General features: G+C 51.1%; 1 protein-coding gene across 2 annotated transcripts in view; it reads left to right on the plus strand.

The window, feature by feature from the left end:
• Positions 1-3,885: 3,885 nt before the first annotated feature.
• The window catches only part of Cad88C (cadherin 88C), a 167,400-nt gene continuing 151,686 nt past the window's right edge, over positions 3,886-19,599 (plus strand). For both annotated transcript variants that reach the window (XM_075687797.1, XM_075687802.1), the window contains exon 1: positions 3,886-4,510. The gene's annotated coding sequence lies outside the window, so the exon portion shown is untranslated. The remainder of the gene's footprint in view (positions 4,511-19,599) is intronic.

Below are 19,599 nucleotides of genomic sequence, written 5' to 3' on the forward strand. Positions count from 1 at the left end.
CTGCCAACTTCCGTCCTACATGACGAAAATGATTTCACCAATGACTTTGCAAGGTGGGAGGACTCTAGTCGCTGCAGTCGATCTTGTGGCTCCTCTCTTGTTTTGGAACATTGTGGTGTGTACAAGTATGATGGGCAATCCTTGAATATTGAAGGCACAGCACTAGGGTGCAGTCGTGGTACGGGCAAAGTGGTCTCGACAACCTTTCCAGTCCATTGGTCATGATACACAGACTTCTTTATAATAAAGCTCTCATGGAAGTGCAGCCCAACCGTCCGAGCCCAACCCAACGTACTCGTCAAACCTGCCCGTATTAACATCTTGACTAGCTTCTGCACAGACTCCCTCCCTGCATTCACCTTGACGGATATACCAACACTTCCCACGTCCTCTGGCAACGCCACCGACTCCTTTCCCACGCCTCCACAGCTTCCACTAACCCCCACACCCTCTCCCAAGCTACTCCTGAAGCCACAACCTATTTCGATCAATTATACTAGGCAGAATTAATTTAACGGCTATCAAGCATACTGCCAGCGAAGCCTTGGACTTAGGGTCCCCAACACGCACTAAGCCCAGCCTTTGCAACAATAAAGGGTTTTCTTTTTAATCAAGCTTGCCGGTTTCCTCGCAATGTGCTATCTCGCAAACCCATGAGAAGAGCGCGCAACACCTAGTGGCAGATTGGGGCAGTTCTCCTGCACTGTTTGAATATGGCGCGCACGAGGTCGCTTCAATGCAAATACACAAGGTCGTTGTTCTGGTACTTCAAAAAACTTATCGTCCACCGGGTCGCTGTTTCGTGATGTAGCTGCTTTCGAGAGGTCACTGATGCCACGGTCTGGACTAATATATCTTGCTGTCGAGTGCGGGAGTTGGCCGACGTTGAGGAGGATTTTGAGAACTGAAGGTTTATTTACATTATTTACAATAATAACACAAAGTAATGAACATTCATAAAGTCATCGACGGCAGGCAGCAAATGGGATGCTGCGGCCCGTGGCAAGAAGAACGAAAAAAACTCTTCTCCCTGTCTCTCGCTTTTGACCCCTTCGGTCTCTCGGGGTCACGTCATTTTCGGCCAGTCGTCGATCCAGCTGAGGTGTCGTCATTTTCCTCCAATGGTAGGCGTCCGTGAAAGTGCCGTCATATACGGCCAATGGGGACGCTCCAAGGGCTCCATTGTCCGAGGGTTGACTTGCCTCCGGCGTCGCCTCCTCGCCTGGAAGCGCTGAGCTGGAGGAGACGGGTTGTTCTCAAACGACCTTCCAGAGCCGCAAAACAGCTTTGCTCGGGACCAAGATCAACTACCTGGAACCGTGCCAGCCTCCCGTTGCACTTTCGGGAAGACTCAAGCAGGGGGGAGACAATAGCTCGACATGCGGCGCATGAGGTGGGGGTCGCGAACCTGTCTGGCGGGTCCGGTAACGTGGTATACGCGCCCCGGCGCACCATAAATGGAATGCGACGGGGATTGGATGTTGTCGGGGAACTTGAGTGATGCCAGGAAAAGGGTGCTTATCCAACAGGACTTTGAGTGGATTTTGGACTAGGGAAATCCCAGCCGCATGCTTTGAGGCTGCTGTGATATCTGACTATCTTCAGCAACTCCTCTAGCCACTATCTTCGACTCATCTTCAAAAGCATGTTAAAAATTGAATTGTAGGGTTTTACGTGCCAAAACCCCGATCTGATTATGTGGCACGCCGTAGTGGGGGACTGCGGAAATTTGGACCACCTGGGTTCTTTAACGTGCACCTAAATATAAGTATACGGTTGTTTTCGCATTTCGCCCCATCGAAATGCGGCCGCAGTGCCCGGGATTCGATCCCGCGACCTCGTGCTTAGCAGCCCATCACCATAGCCACAAAGCAACCGCGGCGGGTGCAAGAGCATCTTGTCCCAAGGTTAGCAACTTCTTTCAATTTAGGCCGCTGACCACATAGTGCACTTGCTATATATATGGCCAAGTGCTATAGCGGTGACATTTAAAAAACCGAGGCAAGTCTTACGTAGTCGACGATTTCTTGCCTTGTGAAGCCCAAGTTCACCTTTCAAGGTGATCAGTGTTTGGAAAAAAAGTCCTTGCGCCGGGACTTCCACTCGGAAGCTTGTACGCCGCGAGTGACTCTCGTTACGTGATACACGCCTTCCGGTGTGAGATACCTGACAGTTCCTTGCCTGTGCACCGCTTCGGCACCCCTCCACCAATACAAGTGTTTTTCAGATATGAATCGGGCGCCCGTTTATAGGCGGCGATCCCTGAGACCGACCTAAAACTGAAGAAAGTTGTCACTTGACTTTTTGTATAGACATTTAATGGAAGCATTGCAAAGTGCTTCCTGAGCCATAAACGGGCTCCTAATTGGCGACGCGCTAAGGTTTCTTTTTTTTTTTTTTTTTTGTCTACGTGCGGACCACAGCTCAGATACCGGTTTAATGATGCCGGCAGTTCTCTTTTTTCGACTGCGCACGAGTCAGAAGCCCTCATCATGCACATCTGCCATGTCAGCTACATCACCATCACCGATGAGCATAGACTCGTCTGTTCCTGCGGCAGCAGAATGAGACAGGATTGTTCCCAGCCTCATCCAGTTACCGCTTGCTCGGTGTCAAGTCTGGGGAAGGCACGACGGTGCCCTATAGCTACTGCCATCTCTGGATCTCCTGGTTCCTTTGGAATCAGCGAATGACGAAGACGCCATCGGCCACCGATTGAAAAGGTATCTTCGCGAGTTGTCAGACGTCAAGCTTCGACAATTATGGCTATCAAAGCGTTGAAAAGATGCAAAAGTGCCGGAAGAGAGAGCAGCGAGTATCTATCGTGCATGTAAATTTTTGTGTGTGCGTGAAGGAGGACCAACTTCCTCTTTCTGTGCCGAAATCTTGTGGTAGTGTTCAAGCGCCACTGCATTCGCTTGTGTCCAAGCTTCACCGATTGCGGCCTGTCACCACAAGTTGTGCTAAAAGAGCGTAAAGTTGAGTTCACATGCTGTCATTTATATGTAGTCTTCTTGTGCCTTGTATTTTGAGCAGTTTGGGCGGAAGATTTGTTTCAAAAATACAAGCTTGGTGTTTACATTTTGGATTTTTTTTTTTGGTTTCATGATCATATATATTTAGAACTTAAGTCACTGCTTCTGTCCACAAGCGCGCACATGACACATAAGTGCGCAGGTGGCGTACAAATTTGCGTGTCATGCTTGCGTGTCTGCTAGGGCACTAGAAGGACGAAAACATCGTGCAGAAGAACAGACATAACAAAGAGATATATAGCACTGATCTGTGTATTTTATTCCTTGTGTTCCTTACTTTGCCCGGTGTTTTTCACCATCGAGAACCCACCAAGCAGCCCAAATTTCGGCTTTAGTTTACACTAGCTATGACATCTAGTGTGAGCAGTTTGAAGCATTCGTTGGAATTGTGCGATGTTACAGAAGCACAGCAAGTTGGGCTAGATGAATTCTTGCAATGCTCATGGGTCTTGCTACTGATGGTCCCACTGGAAGTCCTTTGATATACCACGGAGGTAAACGGAAGTCTGTGGGACATCCTAATGTCAGAAGGAAAGTGTTCTTTGGGCGTCCGATGGACTAAAATGCCTCCTGTGGCGTAGAGAGCAATTTTCATTGACATGTGTATAAGAGGAACTTATAAGCTTGATAATGGTGCCGGTTACTCTTTTTCCTATGCATAAGAACAGAGCAGCGCTGCTGCAATGAGTAAACAGACCTCACAACACCGAACCGCGCTTGTGTTTGCAACACCTCTTTCAGTTAAGGTACTACACATCGCCTATCGTTCTTTCATTTCTTGCCCTCGGCGTTCCCGGGATGGCGCTGCCTCCCCGCGGCCCTTGTACTCCACGCGGCTACTCCCCTCTTCGACTTCTTCCTTCTCCCCTTTCTCTCAGTCCCTCTCCAAATCAACCCGACAACGACCGAGTACACTCTGCCCTCGCTGCGCGCGTAACTTCTCTCCGATGCCTCTTTCTCTCGACGAGCAGATGTTCCCTCGCTGCCTCCTCCCCGACGGCTGCACCACCTTTCCCACCAGGTGAGTTCACGGCGGGGGGAACGGCGTTCGGCTGCTGCCGTCCCGGACCCACACACGCGCAAAAGCTACGCAAAGTAGCAGCGGCGCCGAAGTAATAAAAGCACAAAGTTCCTCGCAAATGAAAGACGGACAGGCTCTTCCTCTCGCAGTCCTCTCCCTGTTCTCCTCTCCGCAGAGAGCCGCCCTCGTTGATAGCAGCCGCACTGGTGGACCGGCCTGGCATTGTCAGTGGCAGCGCTGCAGCGGGTCGGTCTGAGCTCCTCTATTTCGGCGAGGCATCGTCGCCCTCCTCCGTCTCGTCGCCGTCGTCTGCTCTTTCCTCCGGTTGTTCGCCGCCCCGTGTGATGCGTGCCCGTGGATAGCGCGTCGCCCCTTCTGGATGCCCCACCAGGGGCCAACTCGTCTTGTGATGTCGGCCACGCCGGCTTGGCCCATGCGGCACTTCACATTCTCGGTGAGTTCGTTGTGTTTTGGGTCGGTCGGCTTGTGGCCTCAGGCAGTGTGTGCGCGTGCGCGTCCTGCGCGGTGGAAAAAGAAAGAGTCAACGTCCCGTGACATCACCCGGGGGTCCGCGCCGGATATGCGCTCCGGGGCGCTTTCCCTCTCCCACACCGGACGACGTTCACTCGTTCACAAACTCGGGGTTTACTTTTGTTCTCCCTGGCGAGTCGGACAACTCGAGATGACGGGAATGAGGATCGACCCGTCAGCAGCGGACAGGAGGTTTTTGAACGAGGGGGTAGCATACGCAGGATATGCAGGAGGTTCTGTGTCCGAGGAGTGAAGCGCTGCTAAACGACGCCGAACAATGCGAAAACTGTCTAGTCTCAACAAAGACGAGTTTTGTTTCTAAGTGAAGTCGTTGCTTAATGCCGCAATGAACTTATATGACCCTTTGAAATAGGCGATTTCATCGCGTTGGTTTGCGTAAGCACATGGCACGTATTTCCCCCCTTAAAATTGAAGGCGCAAGAGGGATGAAGCTACTTAAGCCCATAAGTCTATGATGGCAAGCATTAAGACATGGTAATAACTAACAGCGAATGTAAAACGGTTTCGTATTTCGATTAAAGTATCCGGCACTGCCTCTGCAGGTTGCAAACCGCAAGATTGCCCCGAGCGCGCACATTTGCTGCCAAGTAATTGAGGTAATTTCATGCAAGTTCCGCATCGGCTTATCGGTCTGTTTCAGTGAAGCATACGTTTACCAATGTGCACACTATATGGGATTACAAAATACTTGAAAACCCCTAACGAACGCCATTTAATTTATTGCATAATATGTGCTACAAGGTGGTATTCTGAACACTTTCCGTCATAACCTGATTTGTCCTTATTTAGCGCGAGGTAGCATATGCAGATGTTGCCTTTTAATACTGAACCCTTAGCAGCTTCTTATGGATCCTTAATGCTCAAGTGTGGTCAAAGCTTGAGGGAGCAGGCACCTGTCTGGCATATCGCCTGGCACGTTAACAGGCGAGAATGCATACGCTCTGCGCTGAGAGACCTGTCATCAGTGTATGGGCGAATAAGCCGTGACGGATGAAAGCCCGGATGTGTTGTAAAGCTTCCAGGCTGGGAGCTTACATGTAAGCTATACACCGATGGAAGGACAATGTTTCTAGTGTCAAAGTACAAAGTAATGCTTCAGTGTGACATCAGTCTAGACCAAGGCTTTTGCGGGCACACGCAGAAGCCTCGGTTTAGATTGTGGGGGGGTGATAAGTGGGGGTGCAGGGAGCCACACGTAGGTATTTAATAGCTTCGCGAAGTTCTAACAAATCGCCCGTTAGGCCAGCACATCTTTCAAAACACACTGTGCTCGACGTCCTTTGTTGAATCAGTAAGGCAAAAAAAAAAGTAAAGTAAAACGAACTGCAAATTTAATCACAACACATGTCTGGAGTAGTAATGAAGTGCAGCCGATGGATGCCCTAGGACTGCAGGTTCATAACCTGTCATCTACAATGTATGTCTTTGACCTGCTGCCGCAGAGTCACCTCCATACATAATCCGAAAAAACATACCTGGAATGTTTCCTTTGTGTCCCCTGTGAACAGAGCTAGATCTTTACAGTGATGGTGTCTTGTAGGTTCTACAGATTAGGTCATCTTCGCAAAGCCAGCAATGCTTTACTTTTTACTGCCACGTACCATTGAGTAAGGGTGCTCAAATCGTGCTGTATTTGCATGAAGCCGGACGGCTGCTGTGCTTTCTCTCAGTCGTTTCCGCATGAGGACAAAGCTGGTTTTCCTGTGTTTGCTATAATTCATGTTCTTAGTTTCGAGAAAATCAAAAGGGAGGTTGCCAGAAATCGGAACGACACTTGATGATTCGAGCAAAGCAGACTGAAATGGTCGCGGAAGACCACTGTCTCTTCACACGTGGATTCCCTCATAAGTAGCATGCGTGCGCGTAATGATTTGTTTATATTTTGAGTAGTCTCCGTGGCTTACGGGCTAGATAAGTTATCTCTCAAAGTCGGCAAGAGTAATGTGGCACTGTAGTGTTCGGAAAATTCACAGCAGCAACGTCATGCACTGATTCTTGGTGATGGAAAGTTTTCTCATATTGAAACACTGGTCGATGCCCTTCGTGCTGTTTGCCTGTTATTCTGTTTTTCTTTTTCGACTGTTGATAACGTAGCATGTCTATTCTGGAGGCAGTACGTGAGTATGCACATTCATAACGTAGGCTTATAATTTCATCATTGGAAAGGATACATCGGAATAAGTGATTTAAGGCGACGAACCGCAACGCTTGGGAAGCCTGTGAAAGACCTAAAATTAAAGGAATTGAGAAATCCTTGAAGAAACGTCCAGAGGAGCTGTAATTACATTTTTCCGCCCTTGATGCCGGCATGATATTTATCATTAACGCGACAGATGATTAGCGTTTCCATGTCTGTTCATTATTACGTAAAGACGTGGCAACTCCTCTTGAAGAAAAGTTGGTACCATGCACTCTGAAGACTAGCTCACTCTTGTTCTTTTCACATTCTCAATGGTGAAACATCTCGCACATTTTTTTTTATTCACTGTCGTTCATGCATGTTTTCAAATATACATCTGGCAAGGCTGGTAGCTTCTTATAACGTTTCAGTTTCGTTTTTGAAGAATTACGACCTTGAAGAAATAGTGCACAAATGCGCCCGTTTCTGCACTCGCCGATGCTATGCCGCAAATACGGATCAGTTTGATTAAATGTATGAAGCTCTGACAACGTTCATTCATTAATTTGCGCATCACGCGCGGAGTGCAAGCACTGCGAACCAAAAGAGCACGCTACTGAAGAACTGTATGCATCGCACACGATCGAGACGCGTTATTATTCGAGTGTCCGGAACCATTCGACGCGTACCACAATGCCACGATAACATGGATTGTCTGGTTTTATTTTGCTCACTGATCTTAATAATACACGTAGATAGGGCCTCCGCGGTAAGCATTGAACTTAATGACTCTAATTGATTGACTAAATGCATCAACGACATGACCGTCTGCGCGATGCACAGCCTGTATCATGCTCGACGCGAGCCCCTTCCAGAGCGTTCTTGTTTCGCCGGCAGACTAGAGCTCGACTCCTCTTGAATCTTTTAGGGGACACAGCCCGCGAATGTGGGAGCAACCTGTAGTTGGCTTCCAACTATCGGCACTACTGTCTTTGCTGGATTCTTGGAGTGTGCACCAGTGATCTGGTCTTAATGACTGTAACAAGAAAAGTGCTGCTGCGCCATCGGTTAGAGGAGCGGCCAATAAGTAACGCTGTGTCGATAGCGTAAAGAGAAAGATTCCTTGCGACAGCTTCATTAAAAAGTAACCTTACCTTTGGCCTCAAAGCAGAGGACGAAGCAAACTTCATGCACTAACGCAGTCGCCTTGTGTTAAAAAGAAAAGCTCACAACATTGTCTTTCACACGTGAGCACCCATCGCTTTGTCTATCTTGTGTCCGAGCTTTTTTCTGCTTTTCTTCTTCCCGTCGATATTCGGCGCCTCAGTTCGCCAGTGACGTATCGAGGCGAAAATCTCGCGCGTTCCTCGGTGGCGCGAGCCTACAGGCGCGAACGTGCACACGCGCACAAATGTTCTCGTGGTTCGGCACCCGCGCACCGCGTGCGCGTTGGTGCACGAGGGGTGTTGGCCGCCACCGAGGGGGGATTTGCTTAAGATCAGATTACCGCAATATATTTTCGATGAGACGCCACCCGGAGCGGAGGACGTTTCTTTTTCCAGGGAGGAGCGTGGGAATAATGAGCGAGCAGAGACGATGCGGAGCTCAAAAGAAAGAGGCGTCACATACTGGCGCGAGCGAGAAACCAGTCCGCGCGAGATGTGTTTTGTTGGCGCACCCGCGTCGACCGAGTGCGCGAGGTTGCTAGGGGGAGGGTGATTTATCGGTCCCTTCGCGGCACGCTGTCCAGACGGGACGCGACCAATTATGCACGACCAGTGAGCGTGGGCCGCGCAGGGGTGCGCGCCGGATTGCATCGGGCGCCTTCTTCTTCGAGCTGGGCGGCCTTGCTCGCGGCCTGACCATCCGCGTGTGAAATTCCCAGCTCGCTGTGGTGCTCAGCCGCGCTCTTCCGTGCAGTGCGCACTTCTGCGATCAACAGTGTGAAGACGTGTCCTTATATTTCTCCGAATCAGCCTATCCCGCATTTCTCCGTGTCGTCGATCCATCGGCTTCTCGTCAAGCAAGAAGCCCGCCGCGAAGCGAGGTCCGAAAGAAGGCGAAATAGGGGTGTTGGGGACCACTCAGCCGCGGCAGGGGCTGTAAAAGGCTCCCCGGAGAGTATTAGCGACCGGGAAAATATAACAATTCTATCCGAATCCTAATCCAGACCTATTTTTCTCGCCTCTCAGCTTTGCTCGTTTTGGAGCCAGTGCCAATGCGCAAAACAGATAAAAAGAGGTAACCTTGCAGCAATGGCAGTGTCATTAGTACACACAAAGCAGCGATCCTGATTCAACCTTTCATTCCTTTATTTACATACATACTGAAAAAAAGTTATCGAAAAAGAGCCATCTATGGATGATAAGGACTAATCGTCCCTCAAAAAATGGCACGCGCGACACGGGACAGATTCAGTTTATGGCCATGCCACATGCAGATTTGGCCGCCTAAAACCCACATTCGACGTTCTACATAATTGCGCAACCTCAGATAAGTTCGCTCTAAACAAAGCCATTTGATGAGTACGTTCTTTTTTAATCCGCCGCCTGCCTGAAGCGAAACAGACGCCGAACGGCCGTTCGCAGCTTCTTTCGATTCGTGCAGTTTGCGCTACAAGAAAGAGTTACGCTCGATTAGCTGAGAAAGCTCCGGTGCGTGGCGTTGCACGAACTCTGTCACGCAGGCACCGCGGCATTGATCGACGTTATGGGAAAGCGCCGCACAACGGCGTGGGCCAGCCGCGCCAGCGTGGCAGCAGCTGCCGCCGTTCAAGCGGCACGCGCGTGCGACCGCTCCCCACCACAGCAGACTGCGCACGTATATACGAGGCATACACGCACCCGTCGCGTCCTCGTGGCACTGCAGCTCGTATAGGTAGCTGTCCATCGCTGAAGTCGACCTGACAGTTCTAGGTCTCGCGCAGGCCTTCCCGCTGTATGTCTAGTATATGAACGCTGTTTGAGCACGTGAGAAAATTTCGGAACTTCGTTTCGTATGAGTGACAACACCGTACAAGGAACTAATGATCTGCGGGGAACCCTCGCGAGTTCATGCTACTTTAAGCCGTTTTAGGAACTGGCAGTAAGATATGCTGCCTCAGTTCTATGTGTCGATATCAACGGTCAATGTAGAACTGGAATAAACTGCGAAAGGCCAGCCTGTCCATCTGTCTTTTCATCGAGATGGAAATAAACAGGCAAGTATTTGTCGCAGCATGCTGTCGTCAGTTACTTCTTTTCACTTAGTTATTAAAAAAATACGCAGGTAACTATTGCTTCTCTCGGCATGCGTTCAGTGAGATTTATACCGTACGATATCCTTGCTGGTACTTTCCAGATACCACGCATGAAATTTAGGAACCACAGAAAGAAAAATACACGGTGCGAGCAGAGTCGAGTGGGCGGATACATTACACAGTGCGAAAGCTTCTTGCTGCCCGTTGTGGCAGACAAGTTATGATCATGTCTTCGTAAAGTGTGTTGTTGGGTAAGTTGGTAAATATTGGGCGTTACAAGCGATTGAGCACAAACATAACTGGAATATGGAAGGACACAGGACAGGTGCTGTGTCCTCTCCTGTGTCACCTCCTGACATTCAACGTCTCTGTTATTTTGAGCCCGCTGGTAACGTCCAATAAAGTGGTTACCAGTGTTTGGCAAGTGACACGAAAGGCAATCGAATAGAGACTTGTTTAGTACCGTCACCACAGAATGAAGCTATCGGATCATATATGGAGGCAGGGGTTTCGGGGCAGGAGGTAAATGAGTGGCCTCTGACCCCATTCATTCTTCCACCCCAATGGCTTCCACCTTGTCGCTGACGAAAAGCGCTACGACCCTTTCTTCACCTAACGCCGTATTTTTAAATGTTCAACTTGACGCTGCCCGCTGATTCATGAGCTTTAACTTCGAATTCACCATCAGTACCTTCGTTCTTAGTATCCGAATATACAAGTGGAGGTATTACCAGAGCCACTACACATCGCTGAAATTGCCGAGAAGTGTGGCTGAAACGCAGTGGCTATCACATGCATTGGCTGAGGAGTGACATAGCAGCACTCCAATTTCTGTTAGGATAATTCTAAAATTACTGTATATGCTACCTTTGGTAGCATATACTGTCACACTAAGGGCAATTTCATATACAGGCCCCCTATATTTTCTACGGGCAAATTTGGTTGTAGAGTAGAGGAACGTTTAAGAATAGCGAGGTCACATTGAAAACGCCGAGTGACGCCCGGTATCGTTCAAGAAAGTGCACTGCGAGACCTACGCAATCGGAACACGTGCTGGAACTGTGCTTATGGTAACGGTTGCTGGATATGAACGCAGCGCATTGCAGTTACTGTCCCGTGCTGCAGACTACACGAGACAGACCGCCATTTGTACAATTTTCCCGAATGACAGAGCGCCTTAGCCAGGACAAAGCTTTTAGAGGTAAAGAGTACGCGGTGTCTGCTACTACTGGCTGGCCTATTGCAGGCCTGAGAGTGATCGCAGTGCATGTGGACGGGCGCGCCGCGCGTATACTGGTGGGACGACCCGGAAGAGAGGCAAGGAGATCCAGCCGCGCGGCGGCCAAATCAAGTCAGGCAGCCCCAAACCTGGCCTGCCGGTCGGCCGCCCGGCGTGGACAACCCGCCCCGAGACATTTACGTTCCACCGGGCGTCAAGTTCTGGAGCACGCGAACTGCTGCCGGCATATGCCTTCCCTCGTTCAGGCTACCCTCGCCCGCCCCCGTGCAGTGGGTAGCGCATTGTGGAGGCCTCCGCGAAGTATACATGGGCCTGACACCGACGCTGAGCCACGCAGATGAGCTCTTGCAAACTGTGCGCGTCAAGTCAGAGCTGTGTATAGTCCTTCTCTCCGTCGGCGCACAAAGGAATTCACTTAGCACTGCGCATAAAAAACATGGTCTGTGCCTCAGGCGCAAGTGTTATTGCTCTCGTGCTCTAGTGTGCTCGAGTAAGACATCCCAGGGTCCCACTTGCGCGCCACCTTCTGTAGTTATTCAAGGGTTCGTGGTGGGGGGCACGTTACAGGCTACAGCCTGCATGTTGCGGGGACCCGCTGTGGTTGCTTAGTGGCTATGATGTTGGGCTGCTAAGCAAGATGTCGCGGGGTCGAATACCGGGCATGGCGGCCGCATTTCGATGGGGGCGAAATGCGAAAACACCCGTGTACTTAGATATAGGTGCACGTTAAAGAACTAAAGATGGTCCAAATTTCCGGAACCTCCCCCCCCCCCCCCTACGGCGTGCCTCATGATCAGATCGTGGTTTTGGTACGTGAAAAGCCCATATCTTTTTTGTAAACCTGTTGCGGGAGGCTCGTCGACTTGAAGTGTTAATTAAGATGCATGATCACATGGCGGCACCCTCCGCGGCTCAGCTCATGGCGCTTTTCTCCCGCGTGCGGCTTTTTTCTTTCGGCGAAGTACGTTAAGCGAGAGCCCGCGCAAGCATTTACATGAAAATGTTGCAATCACAACTCTCCAATAACTGTAATGTCGTGCGTGGCGATGCAATATGACGCAAATATTGTTAGGTAAACGAACGGGTATTAAGCATCACATTGTAGCGGGTGCGTAAGTACGCTTTGGCTAGTCATGTAAGCGTATACCTGCGAAATTCTAAAGCTTTGGCTATTTCGTATAGCGTCCGGTCAACATAACCATGTACCTGGTGGCCTACAATACATCCGCTCGCCATGCGCATGGCCGTATTCTGTTTCCTGAATTGCAGGCACGGCTCTCCCTCTCTGTCTCTCTCGCGACATCGTGCACAGTACAGCGTGCGCAGTACAAACCGCCATATTTTCTGCCTCCCTTTTTTTTCTGCGACAGAAGAGATCGAAACTGGGTTTGCTCTCTCCGTCCTTCCGTTCCATTACGCCGTCGTCGTGACAGCGTTATCGTGCCGTCGTATATTTATGGCACGTCACCACCATAACCACGTGTTCAGCTCTCACTATATGGCGAAGAACAAAACTTACCGTGAATCGAGCTCGAGACCTTTGGGAATTGTGCAACCTAACCGTTGAGCTATTATCGCTCAACTTCCGCACTTTGGAGGGGATTGTGGCATGCATGCTCGATGTGGACTCGGAGAAGGGTGGCGTCCACTATGGTGACGCGTGTGCCTTTGTGATGAGCAAAGTGCCAGTGTGATGAGCCCCTTTGCACGCCGAGCTATGAAACGAAAAAGGCGCAACGTTAAGAGATAGAAGTGTGGTCATGCAGCATGAATTACAGAGCAAAAACGTGTGGATCATATCGCAGCGGTAATAACGAATTAGAGGTGGAGTTGGACGCGTCACGTAACGCGTAGCACAGGTAACCGGTGGTCTATTACACTAACCGAATGGGGGTGTCAAGGGGAAGAAAACGCCGTAGAGGGTGGAAGGGTTTGAGGTACGTATATAGTGATAATATTGAATTTGCGGGCGTACAATTTGTTCTGCTGACGCAGAATATACTAATTGGATATCGCTTGGAGGGGATGGGACGACGACGACGATTATGGTGTGCAACACGCATTCTTTTGCTGTTATTGTCAAGAATGCTGTCATCGTAGTATTTCAACGTTTCCTGTGTCAACAATGCCTGTGGACTCTGTGAGGTTAGGATCACGAGACGGGATCTTGTATTCGGCCCTTCACACATGAGAAATTAAGGCGTTTTTTGTTCGCTGAGCCAAAACGACCACGGCGCCACTCGCAGTCAAAGGGGAAGAAAATGGGCAAAAAGTGCGGGAAACTGCAGGCAATGGCATTATGCTTCGCTACCTATGGTACAGCCACTTGCAGTAATATCTTGCATGGTATACCTGAGGAACGGGGAAAGAAAGAAAGAAAGAAAACGCAGATGCCTGCGATGCCTTTCAGCGAGAGGGCGCGTTCCCCCAGTTTTATTTAGCTTTGCAAAGAGTAAGGCACCTAAGCGAATATCGGGATACCTCTCGACGTTTGAAGGCCGTATACACACAGCCCGATTGTAATGGTAAAAAAAAAAGGCAAAAATGGGCGGAATGATACGACCTCCGCTGTTCTCTTCGTGCCGGGTCAAATGAAACTTCGGTCCTCTCTGCACTTGGGCCCAGCAGTCGGGTGCTGGGAGAAAGCACCGTCGTCGTGAGGACGCCGCCGCCGATGCTGCGGAGCGCACGGCGGAATAATTACCGTGCTTTGGCGTGGCCTCTCCTCGGAGCGCGCATGCACGCACGGGCGGGGAGGGCGATGCTTCGTTCAGCTGCTGCTGCGCCCCCCCTCCCCCTCGAGGCAGTGGGCAGCTGCCGTCGGCCGCACTGCAGGGACCCTTCAGATGGAAGGGCGCGCACCTTCGGTCAGGTGATGCTGCCCCTCCCACCAGTGGGCGCCGCGCCTTCAAGGAGGCATGGGGCGCACTGCGGCTTTCCCCGAGGGACCCATTTCATTGCGAGCTCATGTTACCTTTTTTTTTTTTTCCTCCCTCTGTTTCTCTTCTTATTGCATCAGTTTCTGGGCTCAGCGGTTACCTCCCCGATGCATGGGGTTTGTGAGAAATTCGCCTACTGCTTAGCTCTCCCCTGCTGTTGGGCGGCAAGCAACAAAAAGACGAACGCTCATGCTCGGAAACACACAGACAGAATAAAAAAAAAATTATCGTGATGGATTTTTTTCCTTCTTTTTTTTTTCTTTTGTCGGCTGCACCGCCAGTTTTGTTCCAGTCTGCGAGTCGTGAGGTAACAAAGCTTAAGCTCGTGACCCTAGGTGCTTGTGGGAGTTTTCAAGAAAAGGGAAGGTTGGGGACACACAGAGAACAGCAAAAAAGAATACGAGAAAGGCGCCTCCTGAACCGGCAGAGTCTCGGCGCTCTCAGCGCAGCTACTGGTGCAGTTTGACGAAGCCAGCCTCCATCGCGAGGCACCCGCCACATTTGCAGAAACGACGCACACGCGACGGGCGAGCGCACGCATTGCGCAAGTCGCCGTGCGGAATAACTCAGTTTGCATAAAGTACACTTTTAAATTAGATGCACGCACCTGCTGTACGTTAAAGCAGTAAGCACCAACGGTGCCGAGCATGTGTGTTCGCAAACAAAGGACACCGAGAAAGAATTGAGTGGGTGTATTTCATATGCAACACTAAGCAGTCGCTTTCCAAACTGAGCGCGCGTTGGTTGCTAGCACGTATACGAATTGATTTCTCATTCAGAATAATCCATAGCTTGTGATTATGAACGCACATCGTAGCGGCAAGAAACGGAATCATCGAGCGTTTTACTGATGTGGGCACGCACATCCTGAAGCCTCCCATGGTCCTCCCGGCTCCGAGAATTCAGCAAAAGGATACGGCGCAAAGAGTAACGAATATCGGACTCTCCTTTCTGGTTCAGCGGCCGCGTGATGCTGAACGAAGAGCGTCTCCCAAACAGGGCTCTGGAAATCAACATTGACGCCTTTGTTCTCATTGTTTCTTGACGATACAAAACTGTACGACTATAGTGGTAATCCGCTGAGATTAAGCGGCGAAACATAATCTGAAGGGACCACTTTCTGGCTCGCGTGTATACCGCCGGGCCACGCGTCCATGCAACTCGCGCGTCTCGCATGCACACAGACCCGCCGCACGGTGTGTCATCACAGCTCGCGCAATGGGAGCCTAATCATTTCCAGTAATGGAGCCGACAGTCGAGCTCGCAACGAACACGATAGCGTGACCTCGACAAGTGGGAAGAGAACGGTTTCAGTGTATGCCGCTCGAGGCCTCCCCAGAAGACGGAAAACGGTGGTCGATAAGCGAGGGGCCGAATCCCAAACTGAGAGGCGCATGCGCGCCAAAATGACAGCTGACCCGGCGCGCCGCTCGGTCGACGGCGGCACCACGCGCTGATCGCGTTGCTTCGGTTGTATACACGCTGCGCTCTCCGGAGGCTGGAATTGCGAAATGGCGACAACAGTGGCTTGTCAAACGATCTCCTTCGGCGGCTCTCGCGGCCGCTGCGTCCTAATGTTTTTTTCTCGCGGTGCGCTGCGTACATGGTTGGAGCCTGTGTCGGCGCGAACCGTCGTTGCGTCAGGGAGCAGTGTATACGCTTCGAAGACGCACACAGGCGCGCTGGATGCACTGGCCTTGACCACGAGCCGACGCGACGAACGCGCGGTGACTTGCAGCGCCGCTTGGCTTTTCAACGCGGCGGCACGCAGTGGCAGCGGGCAACCACTGCTTTGCGATGCACATCGCTCTCACAAGGCGTTTCGGGGCACAGCGGCGTACAAACAACTAGTTCGGGTGTGTGGTAATTGTAACAGAGCCGTCTGGCAAGCAGCGAGCGCGCAACGACGCGCCGTATGCCGCGGCCAGATTGACGCAGCGCTGAAAGCCTCACGGAGTCGCGAGACACAAAAGAAAGAAAGAAAGAAAGAAAGAAAGAAAGAAAGAAAGAAAGCGTTAGAAACAAGTCTGTGAAACAGACTTAAAACGTTAGAAGTAACCTGTGAATCGGCAGCTATTACAGTGGTGTCAACAGGAGGGGCCACGGTTTTGTGCAAAGAGCTGTCTTCGTCGTATAGGCACATTGCCCGTTGAGACAAACCGTACTGCCTTCCAATGAAAAAAATAAGGAAAACGTTCGTAGCCGTTTGCACCATGCAGGTCGCTTGCGCAGCAACTACAAAAGATAAAGCAGTAAATGCGTACACGCGAATACCACAGTGCATCGCTGGACCTTTTCTGTCATTTCCAGCCGCTCTAGCACTTCGGCTTCTGACAATATTGCTGTTCGTTTCTTTCCCGCAGTTTAAGGGCGCTAACTACAAACGGAATCGGGACCATAACGAGCAAGAAACAACGGCGCCTTCACGTAACACACCACGGCAGTTCGAAACGCTATATTCTCGTGGTTGCGAAGTGACGTACAGGGAAAGAACATCATGTCGTGTACTTTTGCGCACATGCGCATCTCTGAGCGCACGAGTGGTTAGAAATGTCTGGGGCCACGGACGAGAACTTGAACGAAAATAAATGTAGCAACATAAACAACGTCTACTGACCGCTACTCGATAGTTAGTGAGACAAAATGACCAATAATGAAAATGGTACATGCTAATTATTCATCTGTTTTTCACTTCGACTTGCATCCTTGTGACTTGCATGGGGGCTCCTTAGGGCAACCGCAACGTCATCGTCTTCTCGCAGGACTATAGCGTCTCTGTGCGTATAGGGAGCGCGCAGCCTTAACTGCCACCTTGCTGTGCGGTTTTCCTATAGGCACGTTTGAAGCAGTTAGCGTCGCTCTCCGGTAACGGGCTGGTTTCGCACGTATATGCAGCGGGCCAGAGGTATTATCCAGACGTTGGTTGGGATATTTCTCTTTTCAGCATGCGACTGATATCGGCTGCCGGTCACAACGCCACATATCAATATGACCCAGAGGCGTAACCGCTGTCGCAGCTAATGAACATTAGTTGGCCATTAAAGAGGCGTGATGTACATATTCTACTTCGCGTTCTTGCTTATTAGTCATCCTGGCTTAATATTATATACGTAGCTTGACCCGTAATGCGAGGTACACACGCTATGTGAGCTGAGCTCAACCCTAAACGCACACACGTTCTAACCAACGCCCAAACTCGCTCGCTCGCTCAGAAACAAGGTCGACAGATATATGCAAACCGCACACACCCCAGATGTCCCGCGACGCTGTTGGCGGAAACCTGCGCGCAGCAGGAGGGAGAAAACGAAGCGTGCAAGAAAAAAAAAAAAAAAAAAGAAAGGAAGAAAAATACACACGCAGTATCCCGATCAGGCCGCGAGCAAGACGAAGCGCGGTGTCGGCGAGGCGAAGAAGAGTGCTCGGCCACCGAGGACGCCGTTTCACGCTTGCAAACGCGGAAACAAAGCAGCGTGACCACATTTGGCTCGGCGCGCGCAGCGGTCTGCCCGCGCAACTTGGCGCGGTGGGTCCACGCGCGCGGCGGTTGAGTTCGCGTACATATACTTACGCACAGCGGTCTCCCGCCGCATGTCGGGTTCCGCGAAATCCGCATTCTACGCTACTACATAGCCTCCACGGACACCTCCCCCCGGCACTCCTGCCCTGGAGCCCTTCGAGCGTTCTTCGCTGCATTTGACACGACGCCGCTGAAAAAACGTGCGCGTATATTAGTGCGCGTCCGTATTATGCCGCTGCGCCTCTCGCGCCGGCAACCACTCGTCATTCCGCGAGTTGGCGACCGACAAAACTCGCGCGGAGGCAAATAAGACGAGGAAAAGAAGCGAAGGCGAGGGAATGGCTCCATTTAATCGGTTCCCCCAGTTCCCACGATGCCGCGCCGTGGCATCTGTTGTTGCGCGTCCTGTTTGTATAGGAACGACCGCCAGCTCGCGCGCCTCGGAGGCATTTTGTTCTTCCCCGAGGTGGCGTCTTTTTCTCGCGCTGTGACGGCGGCCGGCTTTGATACGAGGCGAACATGATGAAAGAGAAAATCTGCCGGCTCTCGTCGATCTTTGCGTTATTGAGGATGTGATGCCCGTGAGCCGTTTCGCAAACTCGGCCAACGCCGCGCGTCTGCCTCACGTCAAGTCGGGGGACTCGCTGTCCATTAGTTCGGCACGCGGGCTTCCGTATACCTCGAAATCCGAGTGACGACAAGCGATTGAGAATAAACCTGCGCTTGCCGATTCTAGTGTGTGACCGACCACGGGAAAGTTGGAGGTGAATGACTTTAACAATTCTCAAAACGCGGTCATCACTGCGCTGATAAGTCACCCGGAAGCGACATGCACTCTCCTCTTCTTTGTGGCTCGAGAACGCCATTCTCTGGAAAGGCTAGCCACTGTTTTACCGAGCCCTTCGGACGGGGCTTCCTTGACGTTTCTCGCTTTCCAATTTAGCGAGCATAATTTAATGACACCCGCCGTGGTTGCTCAGTGGCTATGGTGTTGGGCTGCTGAGCACGAGGTCGCGGGATCGAATCCCGGCCACGGCGGCCGCATTTCGATGGGGGCGAAATGCGAAAACACCCGTGTGCTTAGATTTAGGTGCACGTTAAAGAACCCCAGGTGGTCGAAATTTCCGGAGTCCTCCACTACGGCGTGCCTCATAATCAGAAAGTGGTTTTGGCACGTAAAACCCCAAATATTATATAATTTAATGACTGCTCGCTATATATATATATATATATATTGTCTCGGTGGGCGGCGCGCCGGCCAGCCATCACCACGAAAGAACTCATCGGTTCGGAAAGACGTGCTTGCGCAGCCAAGCTGAATTGGCCACCCCTCGAGCCAGGGTTGGGTGGATGGGCGGTGAATGCGTTCGCCAGGCGGGTGGTGTTGTTCCGGGCCCGTATATCAAGAAGGAAAAAAATGTTCATCTGCTAGAACTGTTCGCAAGTGCAGATGCCGGTCAATCGTGATGTCGGACAGGCTATACTATAGCGAAGGCGGCAGGCCAGTGGAAAACAGCTAGCACATGGGGACGAAAAGTTTTGTGCATACGGCCCCTGGCGCATCGGCGTCTCTTAATTCTGGCGTCATGAGTTTCTGTGTGGCTACACATGCCGATGCGAGTTAGCGCTATACTTCCGGTGGCGAGCATGTCTTCGCTCTCCAAATGCGGCGACATTTTCGCATCCCGTGGCCTTACCGCAGAGCCTGTTTATCGTGACCCGCGCCTCGGAGGCATTGATCGAGACGTTCTTCCCATCTATACACATTAATCAAAGCGTTTTCCAAGTGCACTTTGCTCATTTTTATGAATGCAGACAACCGGGTTGCCGAATGACGCCTACTGGCGCAAAACTTGTCAGTGTTTTTGAGAGAGGCTGAATTCACAAGGACTATTGTTCGTGAGTGCGGTATACGATTGCCCAGGCCACCTTCTCCAA

This window comes from Dermacentor variabilis, chromosome 1, assembly GCF_050947875.1.
Source record: "Dermacentor variabilis isolate Ectoservices chromosome 1, ASM5094787v1, whole genome shotgun sequence".
NCBI classification, from domain to species: domain Eukaryota; kingdom Metazoa; phylum Arthropoda; class Arachnida; order Ixodida; family Ixodidae; genus Dermacentor; species Dermacentor variabilis.